The following is an 18,572-nucleotide window of genomic DNA, read 5'->3' as shown; positions in this document are numbered from 1 at the left end:
ATACCAATAAAAAATAAACACTCATTAAGCACTTAGTACTGAAACATATAAGCACATCACATAGCCCATGTCATTCAACGATAACAACAGAAAAATAAACTAGGTACAGCGTAGTAATTTATACACTATTAACTTATTCAAAATAAAAAAACATTTACTCATCAAATAATAAATTAAAGTGACAAAGATGGTAATAACGTAAATGCAAAAATGATCTGTCCTTACTTTACAAATGAAAAAAGAAGCCCTGGCTGGTGTGGCCCAGTGGATTGAGTGCTGGCTTGCGAACCAAAGGGTCATGGGTTCAATTCCCAGTCAGGGCACATGCTTGGGTTGCGGGCCAGGTCCCCAGCAGGGGGTGCGTGAAAGACAGCAGGGGCTGTTTTTCTTTCTCCCTTCCCCTCTCTCAAAAAAAGATAAATAAATAAAAATCTTTAAAAATAAGAGAAAAACACTATTTAAATATATGTAGATCAAGACAAAATGCCAAATTTCATTTATATTTGACAGTGTACTGTATAGGTACTAAGTAGCATGAAAAAAAAGAAAAAGAAAGTTAAATATATTAAAAATCTAGATAAAATTCATAGTGGCAGCTAATAACAGAGTTTTTGGTTATGTATGTAGAAAATTCAAAATAATCTAGAATGAATAAGAGTTTAGCAAAGTTGACCATTTCCCAAGTCAGTTATATTTCTATACAAAAGCAAAAATATTAAATGTAATTTTGGGGGAGGAAATATTTTTCTTTTTTTTTATTGTTCTTTTACCATCATCTCAATTTTCCCCGTTGCTCTCCACTGCCCTACCTGTCGCTGCTCCCACAGTCAATCCCCACCCTGTTGTCCTTGTCCATGGGTCATTTATACTTTCTCTGTGACTAGACCTTTCCCATTATTTCCTCCCTTCTCCCCCTCCCCCCTCCCCTCTGGTCACTGTCAGTATGTTCCTTGTTTCCATGCCTCTGGTTCTAATTTCCTGATTTGTTTGTTTTGTTAACTAGGTTCCACTTATAGGTGAAAGCACATGGTATTTGTATTTCATTGCCTGGTATTTTTCACTTAGCGCAATACTCTCCAGTTCCATCTATGCTGTTGTGAAAAGTAGGAGTTCCTTTTTTCTTTCTGCTGCATAGTATTGTGTAAATATACCACAGTTTTTTGATCCACTCATTTAATAGTGGGCAATTAGGCTGTTTCCAGCACTTGGCTATTGTAAATAATGCTGCTATGAACATCGGGGTGCATAGGTTCTTTTGAATTGGTGTTTCAAAATTCTAAGGGTATACTCTCAGCAGTGGAATTCTCAGGTCAAAAGGCAGTTCCATTTTTAGTCTTCTGAGGAAATTCCATACTGTTTTCCACAGTGGCTATACCAGTCTGCATTCCTACCAACAGTGCACTAGGGATCCCTTTTCTCCACAACCTCTCCAACACTTGTTTTTTGTTGATTGGTTTACGATGGACATTCTGATGGTTGTGAAGTGGTATCTCATTGTAGTTTTAATTTGCACCTCTCTGATGGCTAGTGATGCTGAGAATCTTTTCATATGTCTATAGGCCTTCTGTATGTCCTCCTTGGAGGAGTGTCTTTTCAGGTCCTTTGCCCATTTTTAATTGCATTGCTTGTCTTCCTGGTGTTGAGTTGTATGAATTCTTTTTTTTAACATTTTTTTATTGTTGTTCGATTACAGTTATCTGCATTTTCTCCCCACCCCTCCCACCACCCCAGCCAAACATACCTCCTTCCCCTGCCTCCACCCTCTCCCTTAGTTTTGTCCATGTGTCCTTTATAGTAGTTCCTGAAAACCCCTCTCCCCACTATCCCCTCCCCACTCCCCTCCGGCTATTGTTAGATTGCTCTTAACTTCAATGTCTCTGGTTATATTTTGTTTGCTTTTTTCTTCTGTTGATTATGTTCCAGTTAAAGGTGAGATCATATGGTATTTGTCCCTCATCACCTGGCTTATTTCACTTAGCATAATGCTCTCCAGTTCCATCTGTGCTAGAGAGGATGTGGAGAAAAGGAAACCCTAGTACATTGTTGGTGGGAATGCAGACTGGTGTGGCCACTGTGGAAAACAGTATGGAATTTCCTCAGAAAACTAAAAATGGAGCTGCCTTTTGACCTGAGAATTCCACTGCGGAGATTATACCCTAAGAAACCTGAAACACCAATCCAAAAGAACCTATACACCCCAATGTTTATAGCAGCACAATTTATAATAGCCAAGTACTGGAAGCAACCTAAGTGCCCATCAGCAAATGAGTGGATCCAAAAACTATGGTACATTTACACAATGGAATTATACGCAGCAGAGAGAAAGAAGGAGCTTATACCCTTTGCAACAGCATGGATGGAGTTGTATGAGTTCTTTATATAATTTGAAGATTAAACTCTTGTCCGAAGTGTCATTGGCAGGTATGTTTTCCCAGTCAGTTTGTTCCCTTTTCATTTTGATGATGTTTTCATTAGCTTAGCTGAAGCTTTTTAGTTTGATGTAGTCCCATTTGTTTATTCTTTCCTTTATTTCCCTTCCCCTAGGAGATGTATCAGCAAAAACACTGCTGCATGTGATATCTGAAACTTTACTGCCTGTGTTTTCCCCTAGGACTTTTATGGTGTCATGATTTATATTTAAGTCTCTTATACATTTTGAGTTTATTCTGATGTATGGTGTAAGTTGGTGGTCTATTTTTGTTTTTTTTGCTTGTACCTGTCCAGAACTCCAAACCCTATTAATTGAAGAGGTTATTTTTACTCCATATTATGCTCCTGTCCCCTTTGACAAATATTGATTGACCATGGAGACATGGGTTTATTTCTGGGCTCTCTATTCTGTTCCATTGATCTACTTGTCTAGTTTCATGCCAATACCAGACTCTTTTGATTACAGTGGCCTTGTAATATAATTTGATATCACATACTTTGATCCTTCCTACTTTGCTCCTCTTTCTCAAGATTGCTGAGGCTATTTGGGGTCGTTTTTTATTCCATATAAATTTCTGAAATATTTGTTCTATATCTGTAAAATATGTCATTGGTATTTTAATATGGATCACATTGAATCTATAGATTGCCTTGAGTAGTATGGATATTTTAATGATGTTAATTCTTCTAATCCATGAACACAGTATATGCTTCCATTTATTTGTGTCTTTATTTCTTTCTTTAGTGTTCTGTAGTTTTCTGAGTACAGGTCTTTTATCTCCTGGGCTAAGTTTTTTCCTAGGTACCTTACTTTTCTTGTTGTTATAGGGATTTTCCCCTATCTTCTGTTTCTGATATTTCTTTGTTGGTGTACAAAAAGACCTTCAATTTCTGACTTTGTATCCCTCTGTTTTGCCAAATTCACTTACTCGGTGAAGTAGGTTTCTTTTTTTTAATTTTTTATTTTATTTATTTATTTATTTATTTATTTGTGGAGCCTATAGGATTTTCTATGTACACTATCATGTCATCTGCAAAATTTTAGATATGAAATACAAAAATAGTGGAGATAAAGAAATAAAATTGAAGAAATGCAACAACAATCATATCCAGAACCAACAAGCAAAGGTTGATAAAGATGGGGAGAGAATAAGGCTATTTAAGTATAGGAAAAAGAATGTGAGGTGACTAATGACAAGAAAAAGAGTTTTGAGAGGCTCGAGGGGCAGCAATAGTAAGATTGCAGAATAGAAACAAGCATAGCAAGAGAAAAAAATAGAATTTAAAACAAAAATAAGAAGAGGAGTTTAAGAAGGTAAAATGGAGTAAGAGAAGGGAGGAGGAAAATATAAGATTTGAAATAAACAATAATATTAAAACTTGTGATGTAATAGGCACAGACTCGAAGGAAAATGTTTAAAAAGCTGTGCAGGAGAGAAAATAACACAAATCATGAAGACAACAATGGTGGAATTCATCTCAGTAGAATCCAATGTTTACCACTGTTTCTCTGGATCCACTCCTGGTTATGTCAGATGGTGTCCCAGTCTGGCCCTATGCTGCCTATTCAAGGCTGCAGGCAATCCACAGTCTGTGGTTGTCTCCTTCAGATTTGGCTGGACCTTATTATTCTACCCTGCCAGGATCCATCAGCCCTGGGCCCAAAAGTGGTTCTTTTAATGACTCTGTCATTACGTTCTACCTGCCTCTGGTTTGATCGGGTGGGTGGTAACCCTGGGTCTCTCCTGTGGGGCACTATTCAGTATTCAGGGAAGATGGTGAGAGTGTTTCCCCATCCCCTCACCAGAAGCCTTGGTCTGTTCCAGATTCTTTCCAATACTATATGGTTTCTGGTGAATTTGCTGACTGTTTCCTGTGTGGAGCCACTCTCTGTAAAAGGGTCAGCTCTTTCCTGCTGGGCACAGACAGCAACTCTGCCTAGATGCTGAGGCTGGGTGGGACCCTAAACCCACTTGTTGCACCTGTCTTTAATCTCTCTGCTCTACTGGGTTTAGTTCAGGGATGTCAAACTCATTTTCAACAGGGGCACATCAGCCTCCCAGTTGCCTTCAAAGGGCTGAGTGTAATTTCAACTCCTTAACAGTTAAGGAGTAGTTACATTTATACAGTCCTAAAATTATTTTGGCCCTTTGAAGGCAACCATGAGGCTGATGTGGCCCCTGGTGAAAATGAGTTTGACACCCTTGGTTTAGTGGATCAAGGCTGAAGAAACAATGTAGTTTGTAGTGTTTGGTTAAGGGCCTTTTCAGAGATTTTTCTTCTTTCCCCTGTGGAAATGTACCCAGTAGGATTCTCCTGAGCCTAGCCTCACTGATCTGCAGAGCCTATAATCCTACAGGTGTATATTGGGCTCACCTGTGTGTGAGGGGATCTGGCTGGTTACAGCAAATCTCAGGCATTTAGTTCCTGGACTTCCAGACTCCAGCTTGCCTCTCTATGGCTGGAGGATAGAGCCTGATTTCTGCACTCTGAATAGCCCCCAGCTCACCATCCATGCTAAGTGGGACCCACAGTCCTTCATTGTGCCTCTATTCCTCTGAGTTATCTGTTAGCAGAGCTGCTGCGGACGCTCATGTGTGTCCTGGGTCCCTGCCAAGTCTTAGGTCTTGCCTCGACTTCCCTTTTAAAAGGATTTCTGTGTGTCCCCCACATGCTGTGGCATTGAGCCCTGGGGGCCTATTCTCCATGCATTGTCCCTCCCCCCAAATCACAGAGTCTCTCACCATCAGGGCCAGCCACCACCTGTCAGAGCCTCTGACAGTTTCAGATGAAGTCTCTGGATCTTTCCTGGATGTCATTGGGAAAAACCCCACAGCTATACTATAACATGGGGTGGTGTCAGGGTGCTGCCCTGCTCCCTCCAGAGATTTTCAGCTTAGTGCAGTCCTGCTCCTACCATGCTGTTTCTGGAGCCAGCACCTTTCCAGCTGTTTATCTTCTCCACTTGTGCTCGTGGCTACTGCACTGATCTGCAGCTGCAGCAACTCTGTGGAGCCAAAAGTGCTCATTTGCACTGCAGTAGAGCACTTGTTCTGCTTGAAGAGCCTGGGCCACCTGCTCCTGGTTGCCCTGTAGGCGGGCAGGCTCTTGCCCAATCCCGTGCACTCCCTGTGCTCTCATTTGTGTACGTGCTCACTCACTGATGCTCTCTCTCCCCTTTGGATTTTCAAGTTGATTACTCTCCCTGCTGATTTTTATCCACCACATGTATGCCATTCTGTGTCTCCACATGTCTCTACCTATCTCTGTGACTCTGCCCTTCCTACCCATCTGGATGAATGTGGCTTCTTTAAATCCTTGGTTGTTGGACTTCCATACAGCTTGATTTTCTGATAGTTCTGGGTATTATTTGTTTTGAGATCTAGTTGTAATTCTTTCTGTGGTTGTGCAAGGAGGCCAAGAGTATCTACTTATGCCTCCATCTTGACTGGAAGCCCCCCAAATACATTTTTAAAAGTCCTACATGTTATTAACAGAAAGAGGGACAACCCAATCCCAAACTTGGCAAAAGATTTAATAGGTGATTTACAAGCCAGGGAATACAAATGGCTAATAAATGTATGAAATGTAGTTTGATTTCTGATAATGAGAAATACACATTAAAACCACAATGAGATCCACTACTTACCCACCAGAATGCCTAAAATTAACACGTGTTTGCGAGAATCTGGAGCCCCTGGGGCATTTATATACTGCTGGTTGGGGGGATACAATGGGACGGGCACTTGGGAAAAGTTTGTATTATCCACTAAAGTTGAAGACAGCGACACCCAATGACCCAGCAATTCCACTTCTAGTTATATACGCTAGGGAAATGGGAACATATAAGCGTTAGGACACATGCACAACAACGTTCACAGTATCCAGTGCCTGCAACCACCCAATTGTTAATTGCATTAGAATGGGTAAATAAAGTGTGGTGCATTCATATAAAAAGTAAACTATGAAAATGAATATTGAGGAATCTTAAAAGAACAATATTAAGTGAAAAAGGTTGGATAAAAACGAATGTAGAGAAAGCTTCAATTTTCTTAGAGAATATCTAATAATCCTGAACAAACTGTAGGTAGAAATATGGGTGGTAAAGGCCATTCTGATGAGGTTTCACATGGAAATGAAGGACATGTTATTGGAAATTGAAGAAAAGGTGATCCTTTTTATAAAGTGGCCCAGAAGTTGGCTGAATTGTATTTATGTTCTAGTGTTTTGTGGAAGGTAGGACTTGCAAGTGATAAAATTGAGTATCTAGCTGATATAATTTCTAAGCAAAGTGTTGAAGGTATGGCCTAGTTCCTCCTGAATGCTTATAGTAAAATGTGGGGAGAGATGACTTACTTAAATATGAAATTGGCAAGCAAAACGGAAGCAAAACTTGAAGATTTGGAAAATTATCAGTCCATCCATGGTGTAGAAAATGAGAACAATAAAAGTGAGGCCAAGTAACCCTTAGATAAAGAGATTAGTATGGATGTAAAGTATTGACTTAATCAACTATCTCAACAAAGGCTAGGAATAGAGATGGAATTATACTAACAGAAACTGCCAACTGGGACTAAAGGAGAAAATGAGGTAAAATGAAGGAAGAATGTTGGACTTCTTAGACTCTACAGAACTGGATTATAATGCTATTCAGCTACAAATACTATTCTTCAAAACAAGGGACCTGCAGTTGATTTGGAGATCATTAGGGCAGCCCAACCAGCACAGGCTCAGAGTGTAGGAGGGATAGGTATGTCTGTATTCTACTTAGGTTTCAAAGTTTAGGGCAGCCAAGCCTTGGAACTCCAGCCCAGGAGAACGTCTGTGGAGGCAGAGCACAGACAGAGAGGCATAGTGGTCTTGAAAGGCAGAGCATCAAGCTAAAGAAGATTACAGTATTCTTGAGCCTTATGGTTTATTGTTGTTTGCCTTGTTAAATTTGGGACTCACTTGGGATCCATTTACTCCTTCCTTTTTTTCCTATGTCTCTCCTTTGAAATGTGATTATCTATCTTGAGCTTATCCCACCAGTGTCTTATGTAAACACAGAACTTGTTTGGTTTCACAGGCTCAGGGCTTGAAAAGAAGTTGCCTTAGGGTGAAATGTGTCTTGAGTCTCATTTGTAGGTGATTTAGATTTAGATGAAATTAAGTGGGACTTTGGACTTAGCTTTTACAGTTGATGCTGGAATGAATTAAGACTATTGGGTAGAATGAATGTATTTTGCATATGAGAAGGACATGAATGGGGGGGCAGAAGCAGAATGTTATAGGCTGTTTGCATCTCCCAAATTCATATGGTAAAATATTAACCTCCAAGGTTGATGGTATTAGGAAGTGTGGCCTTTGGGAGGTGATTAGGTCATGAGGGTGGGGTCCACATAGATGAGATTAGTGTCTTTTTAAAAGAGACCCCACAGAGCTTCCTTATTCCTTTCACCATGTGAAGACACAGCTAGAACATTGCCATCTATGAATGTTGCCAGATATCAAATTTGATGGTGCCTTGATCTTGGACTTCCTAGCTTCTAGAACTGTGAAACACAAATGTTTATGGTTTAAGCCATTCATTCTATGGTCTTTTTGTTATAATAGCCCACATGGACTAAAACAATGCAGTTAGATACAGTGGTACTGGGTACTCATTGTTAGTTAGTTCTGGAACTCATGACAGGTACTGAAACTAACAAGTACTGAACAATGAAGCATTTTCTCTTGCTGGGTGGCATCATGACTCATACAAGTTCTAGCAAGTGTGACGAGTCCCCAGCAAGTGGCAAGTGCTGAAACACTTATGTCTTGTCAAAATGTGATGAGTACAGGGTTTGATGAGTTCTGAAGTCAACAAGTACAAAGGTAGGTATGACTGTATTTTCTATTATCTTATTTTAATTTTGTTTCCAAGTATATGCTGATCAAGACTTGTTAACTTGCCCAGATTAGTGTGGCTCAGTTGTTTGGGTGTTATCCTGCAAAGTGGAAGGTCGCTGGTTTGATTCCTGGTCAGGCTACATGCCTGGGTTGCAGGTTCAGTCTCCAGTTGGGGTGTATACAAGAGGCAATTGATCAATGTTTCTCTCTCACATAGATGTTTCTCTCCCTCTCTTTTTCCTTGCCTTCTCCTCTCTCTAGAAATAAATAAATGAAACCTTTAAAAAAGACTTGTTAACTTAATTTTAGGACAACTATATATGGGTCACAAGTCAAAGTTTGAACAGTTCTAGATGCTTCCAGTGCATTCAGCCACCCACCAAGCTCCAGGATCTCAAGGGGTTTTAGAGGCTTGGGCTGATAGCCTACCTCAAAGTGGCTTCCTTTGAGTGTAGACCCTGGGAGGGGTGTTGATTCCCCTGTTCTGGGAACATTCACTTCCTCCCTTCCCCAGGAGGGAGGAGCCCAAGACCCTAAAGTTTGTCCTATCTCACAACACCTAAGACTACAGAATCTATGAAGCCAGGACTCCCCAGGGAGGTCAGTAACAGTGCTCAGTTTGGGCCATTGTTTACAACTTCTGTGACAGGGCAGATGCTGGCAGCAAGGGGTCATAATCTGGGCTGAGGAGCCCCGGGTAAGTGTGTCACTCTGTCTACCTAAAGGATCAGATACTGAGCTTTGTGGTTCAAGGTCCTTTCTAGCTGAAAACCTGACTTTAGCTTTCTTGGTTGGGGAGGCAGAAGAATAATTACAGAGGATTCAAGTGGTCAAATAAAGCAGTGAGGGCTGACCTCAGCCAATGTGGCATGAGTAATGTGATGGTCAGAACATAGTCCCCAGTTATTCAATCAAACACTGATCTGAGTGTTGCTGTGAAGGTGTTTTGTAGTTGAAGTTAATATCTATATTCTATTGCCTTTAAGTAAAGAATACTATTAACTCTTGACAAAGTGGAGTGAGCCTCACATTAGTTGAAGCCCTTCAGAGAAAACAATGAGGTTTCCCAAAGAAGACTGTCTCCAAACTGCATCATCAAATCTTTCCTGAGTTTCCAGCATGCTGACCTGCCCTATAGATTTGGGACTTGTCAGGCCCTACAATTGTGTGAACCAGTTTCTTAAAATAAATCTATTTATTTCTCTATCTATCCATCCATCTCTGTCTGTCTATCTAATCTCCTATTCTTCTGCTTCTCTGTGGAACTCTGAGCCAGGTGATAACTCTGTGGACATTCCTAAGGCACTGATTATAATCCCTCAACAACAGCTTCACAGCTCTTTGGAAGTTTAGGCGACCATGGTTCTCCAGAATTAGTGATTAATATTTAGCTTCACTGTTCCAACATTCCAGCCCTCTTCCCAATGACCTGGAGGTAGCTGGGGAAGATCTCAGGCAGGCGGAGGAGGTTTTCAAGTGTAGGGGCTCCTTTGCCTGAGGTCTCCCTGGCAGGAAAGTGCAGTGAAATGGTCTTATTTCCAAACCTCAGTCTCTTTTTGTGGAAAATGGGAGAGAATTCACTGTCCTGGCTACCTTTGGGACCTGGTGGTAGTGATCAAAATCAGAAATGAGATGACCAGTGGGAAAGCACCTTGGGGAATTGTGGAATCCACATGACACACTTCCACCATTTGGGGTATCAATGGACCCTGGGCACTTTTGCATTTGTGGGCTTTTTCCACAATAAAAAAAATATATTTTGATTGTGTTGGTATAAAGATAAATACAGCAATTCATATTAATATATATTAATTCACACTCATAGTATATGTTAAAATATTTTATTCTTGCCCTGGCTGGTGTGGCTCAGTGGATTAGGTGCTGGCCTGTGAACCAAAGGGTCGCCAGTTTGATTCCCAGTCAGAGCACGTGCCTGGGTTGTGGGCCAGGTCCCCAGTAGGGGGTGTGTAAGGGGCAACCACACACTGATGTTTCTCTCGCTCTCCTTCTCCTTCCCTTCCCTTCTGTCTAAAAATAAATAAAATTAAAAAAATAGAAAGTGATGAAAGAAAATCTTGCTTTCTAAAAAAATATTTTATTCTTTCTAAAAATTCACTTTTTCTTCTGATTTCAAAAGAAATTAAAATATATTCATGAGCCTTTGAAAGTATCATGGTCCTAGTGCCTAGTGGAGAAGTCATCCACAAGGAGGTCTTAGGCTTACTTGCACCAATACTTACTTGCTCTGAGACATATGCCAGCATTGGGAAGAGCTCCAAGAGTGTCCAGACCCTGAGGGAGCAACCTTCTCCCATGGAATAGCTGAGTCAGCACAAAGAAAAGGGTGAATTGGCTGCTTTTATTTTTCTTTGCCATTAAAAATAAGTCTATTGAGTCCCTTGGAAAAATATGAAGTCTTACAATGTAGATGTTCAGTTATGTGGGAAAGAAAAAGGTCCATGAGAATAACAAACACTGCATTTTTATTATTTAAAATTATTGTAATTATAGGTAACTTTACTGAGCACTTATAAGCTGAACATTGGGTTAAGCCTCACTCATTCATCTTCACATGAAAACCATTTTATTTATTTATTTATTTATTTATTCCACAGGTTTGGGGAATATTTTATTTTTAAAATACATTTTATTGATTATGCTGTTGTGGTTTTCCCAATTTTTCCCCCTTTATCCCCCATCTGCCCTGCACCCCCCAACCCTCCAGCATTCTCCCCCTCAGTTCATGTCCATGGGTTGTACATTTAAGTTCTTTGAATTCTCTGTTTCCTATACCATTCTTAACCTCTCTCTGTCTATTTTATGCCTACCAATTATGCTTCTTATTTCCTGTAATTTCCCCCCCAAATCTTCCCCTCTCCCTCCCCACTGAAAACCCTCCATGTGATCTCCATTTATCTGATTCTGTTCCTGTTCTAATTGTTTGCTTAGTTTTTGTTTTTCTTTTCTTTTCTTTCTTTTTTTTTTTTTTGGTTCAGTTGTTGATAGTTGTGAGTTTGTTGTCATTTTATTGTTCATAGTTTTGATCTTCAATTTCTTAGCTAAGTCCCTTTAACATTTCATATAATAAGGGCTTGGTGATGATGAACTCCTTTAACTTGACCTTATCTGAGAAGCACTTTATCTGTCCTTCCATTCTAAATGAGAGCTTTGCTGGATAGAGGAATCTTGGATGTAGGTCCTTGCCTTTCATGACTTTGAATACTTCTTAACAGTCCCTTATTGCCTGTAACTTTTATTTTGAGAAATCAGCTGATAGCCTTATGGGCACTCCTTTGTAGATAACTCTCTCCTTTCCTCTTGCTGCTTTTAAGATTGTCTTCTTATCTTTAATCTTGGGTAACTTAATGATGATGTGCCTTGGTGTGTTCCTTTTTGGGTACAGCATCTTTGGGACTCTCTGGGCTTCCTGGACTTCCTGGAAGTCCATTTCCTTCGCCAGATTGGGGAAGTTTTCTTTCATTATTTGTTCAAATAAGTTTTCAATATCTTGCTCTTGTTCTTCTCCTTCTGGCACCACTATAATTTGGATATTGGAACTTTTAAAGTTGTCCCAGCAGTTCCCAAGCCTCTCTTCCTTTTTTCGAATTCTTGTTTCTTTATTCTGTTCTGGTTGGGTGTTTATTTCTTCCTTTTGTTCCAAATCATTGATTTGAGTCCTGGTTTCCTTCCTGTCACTGTTGGCTCCCTGAATATTTCGCTTTATTTCACTTTGGGTATCTTTCATTTGTTTGTTCATTTTTCAACCAAGCTCAATCAGTTCTGTGAGTGTTTTAATTATCAGGGTTTTGAACTCTCCATCAGATAGATTGGCTATCTCCTTGTCACTTAGATTTCTTTCTGGAGTTTTGCTCTGTTTTTTCATTTGGGCCTTGTTTCTTTGTCTCCCTGCACCTGTTAAGTTGTAAGGGGGCGGGGCCTTAGGTATTCACCAGGGCAGGGTGATCTTCTTTGCTGCGTTCTGGCGCTGTGGGGGAGGGGTCATAGAGTGAACAATGCATCTCACTTGCTGGGCTCTAGCCCCACTTTCCAAAGAACTCCCTTGTGTGAGACTGGGAGTTTCTCTCACCATGGCAACCCCCTACCCACCAGTAGTCCACAGTCAGTTCTGAGTCTCAATTTCCCATTCAGCCAGCCCCGCCCGAGCAGTCTGCCTCCTTGCTTCGGGTTCTCTCCATTTGCCCTTCTACCCTGTGTCATTCGTACTGGTCTGGTTGGTCCCGTTGACTGTTTCTTTAATTCCTTGGGTGTTGGAGTTCCATGCAATTGGATTTTCTGGCACTTTTGGTTGTTTATTGTCTTTAGATTGGTTGCTATCCTCCTTTTGGTTATGCGAGGAAGTGAAGGATTTTTACTGTGCCTCCATCTTGGCTGGAACTCTGAAACCAATTTTAGAGACCAAAAGTTGAGGCACCAGGCTGGAGGGGAGTGGGGAAGTCAGAGGGAGTGAAGGGAATAAAGCAGAAGGGACTAGTAGGGGAAAGGGGTTGAGGAAGAAACCCTCAGGGTTTCCCTGTATTCTCATAATTTGCCCTTCTATAAACAGCTTCTATTGGTAGTTTAATAAACTTGGAATAAAAACACAGAAGATGCAAAAGTTAACATTCTCATTAACACTTTTCAGGAAAAGAGCCTACTCGTGGCTCTAATTTGTTCTCTAAGTGATTTTCATCTCCCCCAGGCCAACAACAGGGGCCATTAAATAGGAACATATTTTGTGTGTTTCCTGCTGTTGAATTGAATGAGGATGTCCCATCTGGAAGTCTCTTGGAAGTCATAGGAATTGTAGCCCTTTCTACCTTACCAAAAGAAGTGATCCAGAGCATGGCTTAGTCCTCTGAGAGAAAACTGCTTTCTGGCTCTAGGGCAGAGAGACCTCAGGGGCTATTGGCTCAGTCTGATGGGCCTGGAGGTGCAACACTGTTGTTAGAAGCATCATTTTACAAACAAGGAAATGATGGCTTGGAGGGTTGAAGTAGGCACAAGAAGCCAGGCAGTGTGATTCCAAAGAGTTTTGACTTTGTCCCTTATTACCTGAGTGGCTATGAGCGGATCACTTCACTCTTCAGAGCTGCCCTTCCCTTGTGCCAGGGATGGGAACCAGCATGGACTATAGACCTGCTATGTACCAGGACTTTCCATATACTGTCTCCTTGAAGTCTAGTGGTACAAAATCATGGACAGACCAGGACGAGCAGGTTCCAAGAGCCCAGAAGTGCTGGAAGGTAGTGTGTGGTACATAGACAATGAATTGCTCAGAACTGGCAGGAAGCCTGAGCATCCCTCAGTGCAGATCCCTCCTGTTGCTTCTGGAACTGGCATTCCTGTTGTTCTCCACCCACTTTTTAAAATTGTGGTTAATGTGTGTGTGTGTTTTAAAGATTTTATTTTCAGAGAGAGGGGAAGAAAAGGAGAAAGAGAGGGAGAGAAACATTGATGTGAGAGAGAAACATCAATTGGTTGCCTCTCCCACACCCCCAACCAGGGATCTGTCATGCAACCCAGACATGTGCCCTGACTGGGAGTCAAACCAGCAACCTTTTGGTTCATAGGCTGGCGTCCAACCCACTGAGCCACACCAGCCAGGGTTCATTGTGTGTTTATCTAAAATCCTCACCCAGGGATATTTTTATTGATTTTAGAGAGAGAAGAAGGGAGAGAGAGTGAGAGAAACATCTATGTGGGAGAGAAACATTGATCTGTGCCCCCTGTACGCATCCCAACCAGGGATCAAACCCACAACCTAGGTATGTGTCCTGTCCTTGGATCGAACCTTCAACCTTTTGGTGTATGGGATGACACTCAAAGCAACTGAGCCACTTGGCCAGGGCTCATTGTAGTTTTGATTTGCATTTCTCCAATGATTAATGATGTTGAACATCTTTTCATATGATTTTTGATTCCCCCCATTTATTGTTTCTAAGATAAAATAAAGCATCCCTATTAGGACCTCAAAGAACCTGCATCTTCCCTGTTGCAGCCTCCCTGTGCCCCACTGCATGCTCCTCTGGCCCTTCACTTCCACTCTGGGTGCCAGCCACACCAGCCTCCCTCTTCGTTATGTGCTGCAGAGCCTGCACACACAAATCTCTCTCTGCCTGCAATAGCCCTTGTCCCCTGACCCACCCCCAAAGGCTGCCTACTCATCCCCCTCCATTTGTCAAACTGCCGGTCAGATCAGGCAGACTCCTGTCTACAGGTGCAAAGGCCCTCATTCACTGCCCCTTGACTCACCTCATCTGAGTGATGGGCATCCTGCTCCTTGCAGTTTCCTGAAAGTATGTCACTGCTGTTGCTCAGGCTCCTAGCTGACTCCTGGGAAAACAGTATGTTTGGGTCCAAAGCAGCAGACAGAAAACTGGATGGAAGGACTAAAGATGTGCAGGTTTCATGCCAAGAGACAGCAGCCCTGTCCAAGGGGCCCAGACCATTTAGTCTCAGGCAGCAGCACATATGAGGCATCCCCAGACTTCTTCTGCTGATATCTTTGAAGTTGATTATTGTCAGCTGGGGTCTATTATGAATCCTGCCCTCAAGGCAGGATAGATGTTGTCAACAATTGACTCATGGATGTAGCTCCCCAGCCTTGACAGCCAGCTGTGCCTGATGACAGAAGGGAGAGAACCCCACTGTGAGAGCCAAGAACCAGAGTTCCAGTCCCAGTCTGTGGTTACCATGCAAGCCAGGGCCCTGGCCTCCCCAATCTGCTTAATACATCAGAACCACCTATAGAGTACTTTTAAAAATGCAGCTGGCTCTTCATCCACATGGAGATTCTGATTTTGTAGTTCTGGCATAAGGCCCAGAACTACAAAGGAAAGGCCCAGGAAATCTGCATGTTATTCAGCTATCCCAGTGCCCCTGATGCTCAGCTTGGCTTGAAGACTGCATGAACTGCTTTGAGGACCCTGTCCATTGCCCCATACTTTTGGTTCTAGGGTTCTAGAATGTCTGTCCATTCCAGTATTCACTGAGTATGTTCCAAGAAGTTCCTTGAAAGAAGAGCCAGCTAACTTTCTGTTCCTTGAGAAACTACTCTGGGCCAAGACCTGGAGGTACCCAGCAGTGGGGTATACTGATCCAGGTCAAGTTGGTTGCTGCCTGAATGCAGGTCCTAGTCTTCTAGGGTGGACATATCTGCCACCTGCAACATACTTTCCCTCTAAGCCACACATTCTTTGACAAGGGCTATAATACTGAGATGCGAACTAAGAGTGCTGGAAAGGTAGAGGGAAATGGGAAAACTCCTCCTGATAAGCATACTAGGAAAGACAGGGTAGTAGGGTGTCAGGCTTTCAGTAATACACTGGGAAGTGTATTGGGGAGGAGATGGTAGGTTATGGCGCTGGCTTGGGAGTATGAGGGTAGAGGTCCAGGAAAATGTAAGAAGCCTGATAGAAGTAGCCCTGTGAAGGAAAACGGAAGGTTCTAGAATATGAGGTGGGAAAGTGGTCATGGCCACATCTTAGAGGACCTTTGATGTTGGGGTGGTGAGGTGGTAGAAGTTGGGGTAGGGGATTGTGTTTGTGCAACTAAGCAGCACAATCTAGCTTTGGATCAGGGAACTCTGGTAGCAGAGCTTTGGGAGCTCAAGGATGTAGCACTTGGTGAGGGACTAAGAATGGGGGGCACACCCTGCCCCTCAACTCAGAGTCTCTCCTCCTCCGGTTTCCCCCATTTAGCAGTACACACCCAAAGACATTGCCTTTCCATTTGAGATAGCCCTAATATCATGAGGCTAGACTTTGGGCTTCCAGCACGCTTGTTTGCCCATCTGCTAGTTTCTTTTTGAAAACAACATTTTAATTTACTTTTCTTTTTATCAAAGTTATACATCATCATCATTTTTAGAGTTAAATAGTTCTTCAAATTTTATTATGAAAAACAATATTTTTCTCCTCCTTCCTCACAATTCTCCATTTCCCAGAGGGAAGAGCTTGCAAGTCTTTCAGCTAATTCTTTTGGTACTTATCTTGGTTCTCTAAATAACATTATCTTATCGCTACTTCTTGATTTTAAGTTTTTGGCATTTTCTATGGACTTACCTACACACACTTCATCCCCCACCTCACACAAGGACGGTTCCTATCTTCACATTCTTCCAATATAGGCATATCATGGTTTTGCTTAGACCACTATTCGGTGTTTACAGTATGGTGGCTAAGTAGACATTATTTGTAACTGAGCCATGAAGTATCACAAATACTCTTCCTTACTGACACAATTTTTTGTTTTTCCTGGAGCTCATAATTACTTTATTTTTCTTTATTTTCTTTCTTTCTTTCTTTCTTTCTTTCTTTATTTTTATTGTTATTCAATTACAGTTGTATGAATTTTCTCCCCATCCCTCCACCCCACCCCAGCCAAACCCAACTCCCTCGCCCCCACCCTCCCTCTTGATTTTGTCCATGTGTCCTTAATAGTAGTTCCTGTAATCCCCTCTCCCCACTGTCCCCTTCCCACTCCCCTCTGGTTATTTTTAGATTGTTCTTAACTTCAATATCTCTGGTTATATTTTGTTTCCTTTTTTCTTTTGTTGATTAGGTGAGATCATATGGTATTTGTCCCTCACCGCCTGGCTTATTTCACTTAGCATAATGCTCTCCAGTTCCATCCATGCTGTTGCAAAGGGTATAAGCTCCTTCTTTCTCTCTCCTGCATAGAATTCTATTGTGTAAATGTACCATAGTTTTTGGATCCACTCATTTGCTGATGGGCACTTAGGTTGCTTCCAGTACTTGGCTATTGTAAATTGAGCTGCTATGAACATTGGGGTGCATAGGTTCTTTTGGGGTGTTTCAGGGTTCTTAGGGTATAATCCTAGGAGCGGAATTGCTGGGTCAAAGGGCAGTTCCATTTTTAGTTTTCTGAGGAAATTCCATACTGTTTTCCACAGTGGGCTCACCAGTCTGCATTCCCACCAACAGTGCAGTAGGGTTCCCTTTTCTCCTCATCCTCTCCAACATTTGTTTGTGGATTTGTTTATGTTGGCCACTCTGACTGATGTGAGATGGTACCTCATTGTGGTTTTGATTTGCATCTCTCTGATGGCCAGTGATTCATTGGGGTGATATTGGTTAATAAGATTACATAGGTTTCAAGTGTAGAATTCTATAATACATCATCTGTATATTGTATTATGTGTTCACCGTCCAAAGTTAAAATTCCTTCTATCGCCATACATTTGACTGAACCCCTGTACCTTTTACTACCTCACCCCACCCAGCTTTTCTTCTGGTAATCACCATTCTGTTGTCTGTGTCTATGTATTTTTGTTTGTTTGTTTTTCTTGTTTGTTCATTTGTTGCTTTCAGTTTTATATCCTACATATGAGTGAAATCATATGGTTGTTGACTTTTTCCTTCTGACCTACTTCGTTCTTGAGATCCATCCATGTTGTCGCAAATGGCACTTTTTAATTTTTTATGGCTGTGTAGTATTCCATTTATGTATGCACCACATCTTTATTCAATCATCTGTCAAAGGACATTTTGGTTGTTTCCATATCTTGGCCACAGTGAATAATACTGCAATGAACAGAAGGGTACATATATCTTTGAGAACAAATGTTTCACAAATTTCAGGTAGATACCCAGGAGAGGCATTGCTGGTGTTACGGGACAAATGACTCAGATGAAGTTCTGGGGTAGTGAAGTGGAGTTTATTTATGCATGCGGACCCAGAGGAGGCAGTCTCCAAATTCTGGGTGCCAAGGTAAGACAGAAGCCTGTTTATATAGGCAGGGGGCTGACCATTACTACTGGTGTGAAAATGTGGGGTGGAGCATGGCGCAAAGCCAGAAGCAGGGGCTTACAGAAGTAGAAGGCGGAAGTTAGCGTGGTGGCTTATGGCTTGGCAAGACTTTCTTAAAATGGAGTTTAGCTTTCCTGTCACATTCCCCCCTTTTGATGCTAAAAGGCATTCTCGGCTCCTTTAGCATCACCATAGAGCTGGCTATAGTCCTGGGCATCAGTAGTCTGCTGTAGTTTCTGGTACTGATGCTGATAATTCTGAAGGGCCAGCACCTTAGCTGCTGCCCTACGAGTGACTGTGGCTTCTAGATTCTGAACTAGGGTCCGTAGGATGCAAGGCCCTAGGCTTATCCCCAGAAGAATTATGAGTAAGGGGCCCAGGAATGGTAGTACCCATTTTAGCCACACCTGTGGGTTGAGTCCTAGACTCCAGCTATCAAGTTCTTGGGCACGCCCTTTTATATTTTCTTTTAGTTCCTTCACCCTTTTTGTTACTATGCT

At 41.8% G+C, this 18,572-nt stretch overlaps 1 pseudogene; it reads right to left on the bottom strand.

Moving 5' to 3' along the window:
- LOC112296295 (TLE family member 5 pseudogene) overlaps positions 1-17,714 on the bottom strand; it is a 36,790-nt pseudogene extending 19,076 nt beyond the window's left edge.
- Positions 17,715-18,572: the final 858 nt, after the last annotated feature.

This window comes from Desmodus rotundus, chromosome X (assembly GCF_022682495.2).
Source record: "Desmodus rotundus isolate HL8 chromosome X, HLdesRot8A.1, whole genome shotgun sequence".
NCBI lineage: Eukaryota > Metazoa > Chordata > Mammalia > Chiroptera > Phyllostomidae > Desmodus > Desmodus rotundus.
This window is presented reverse-complemented; position numbering and strand designations above follow the sequence as displayed.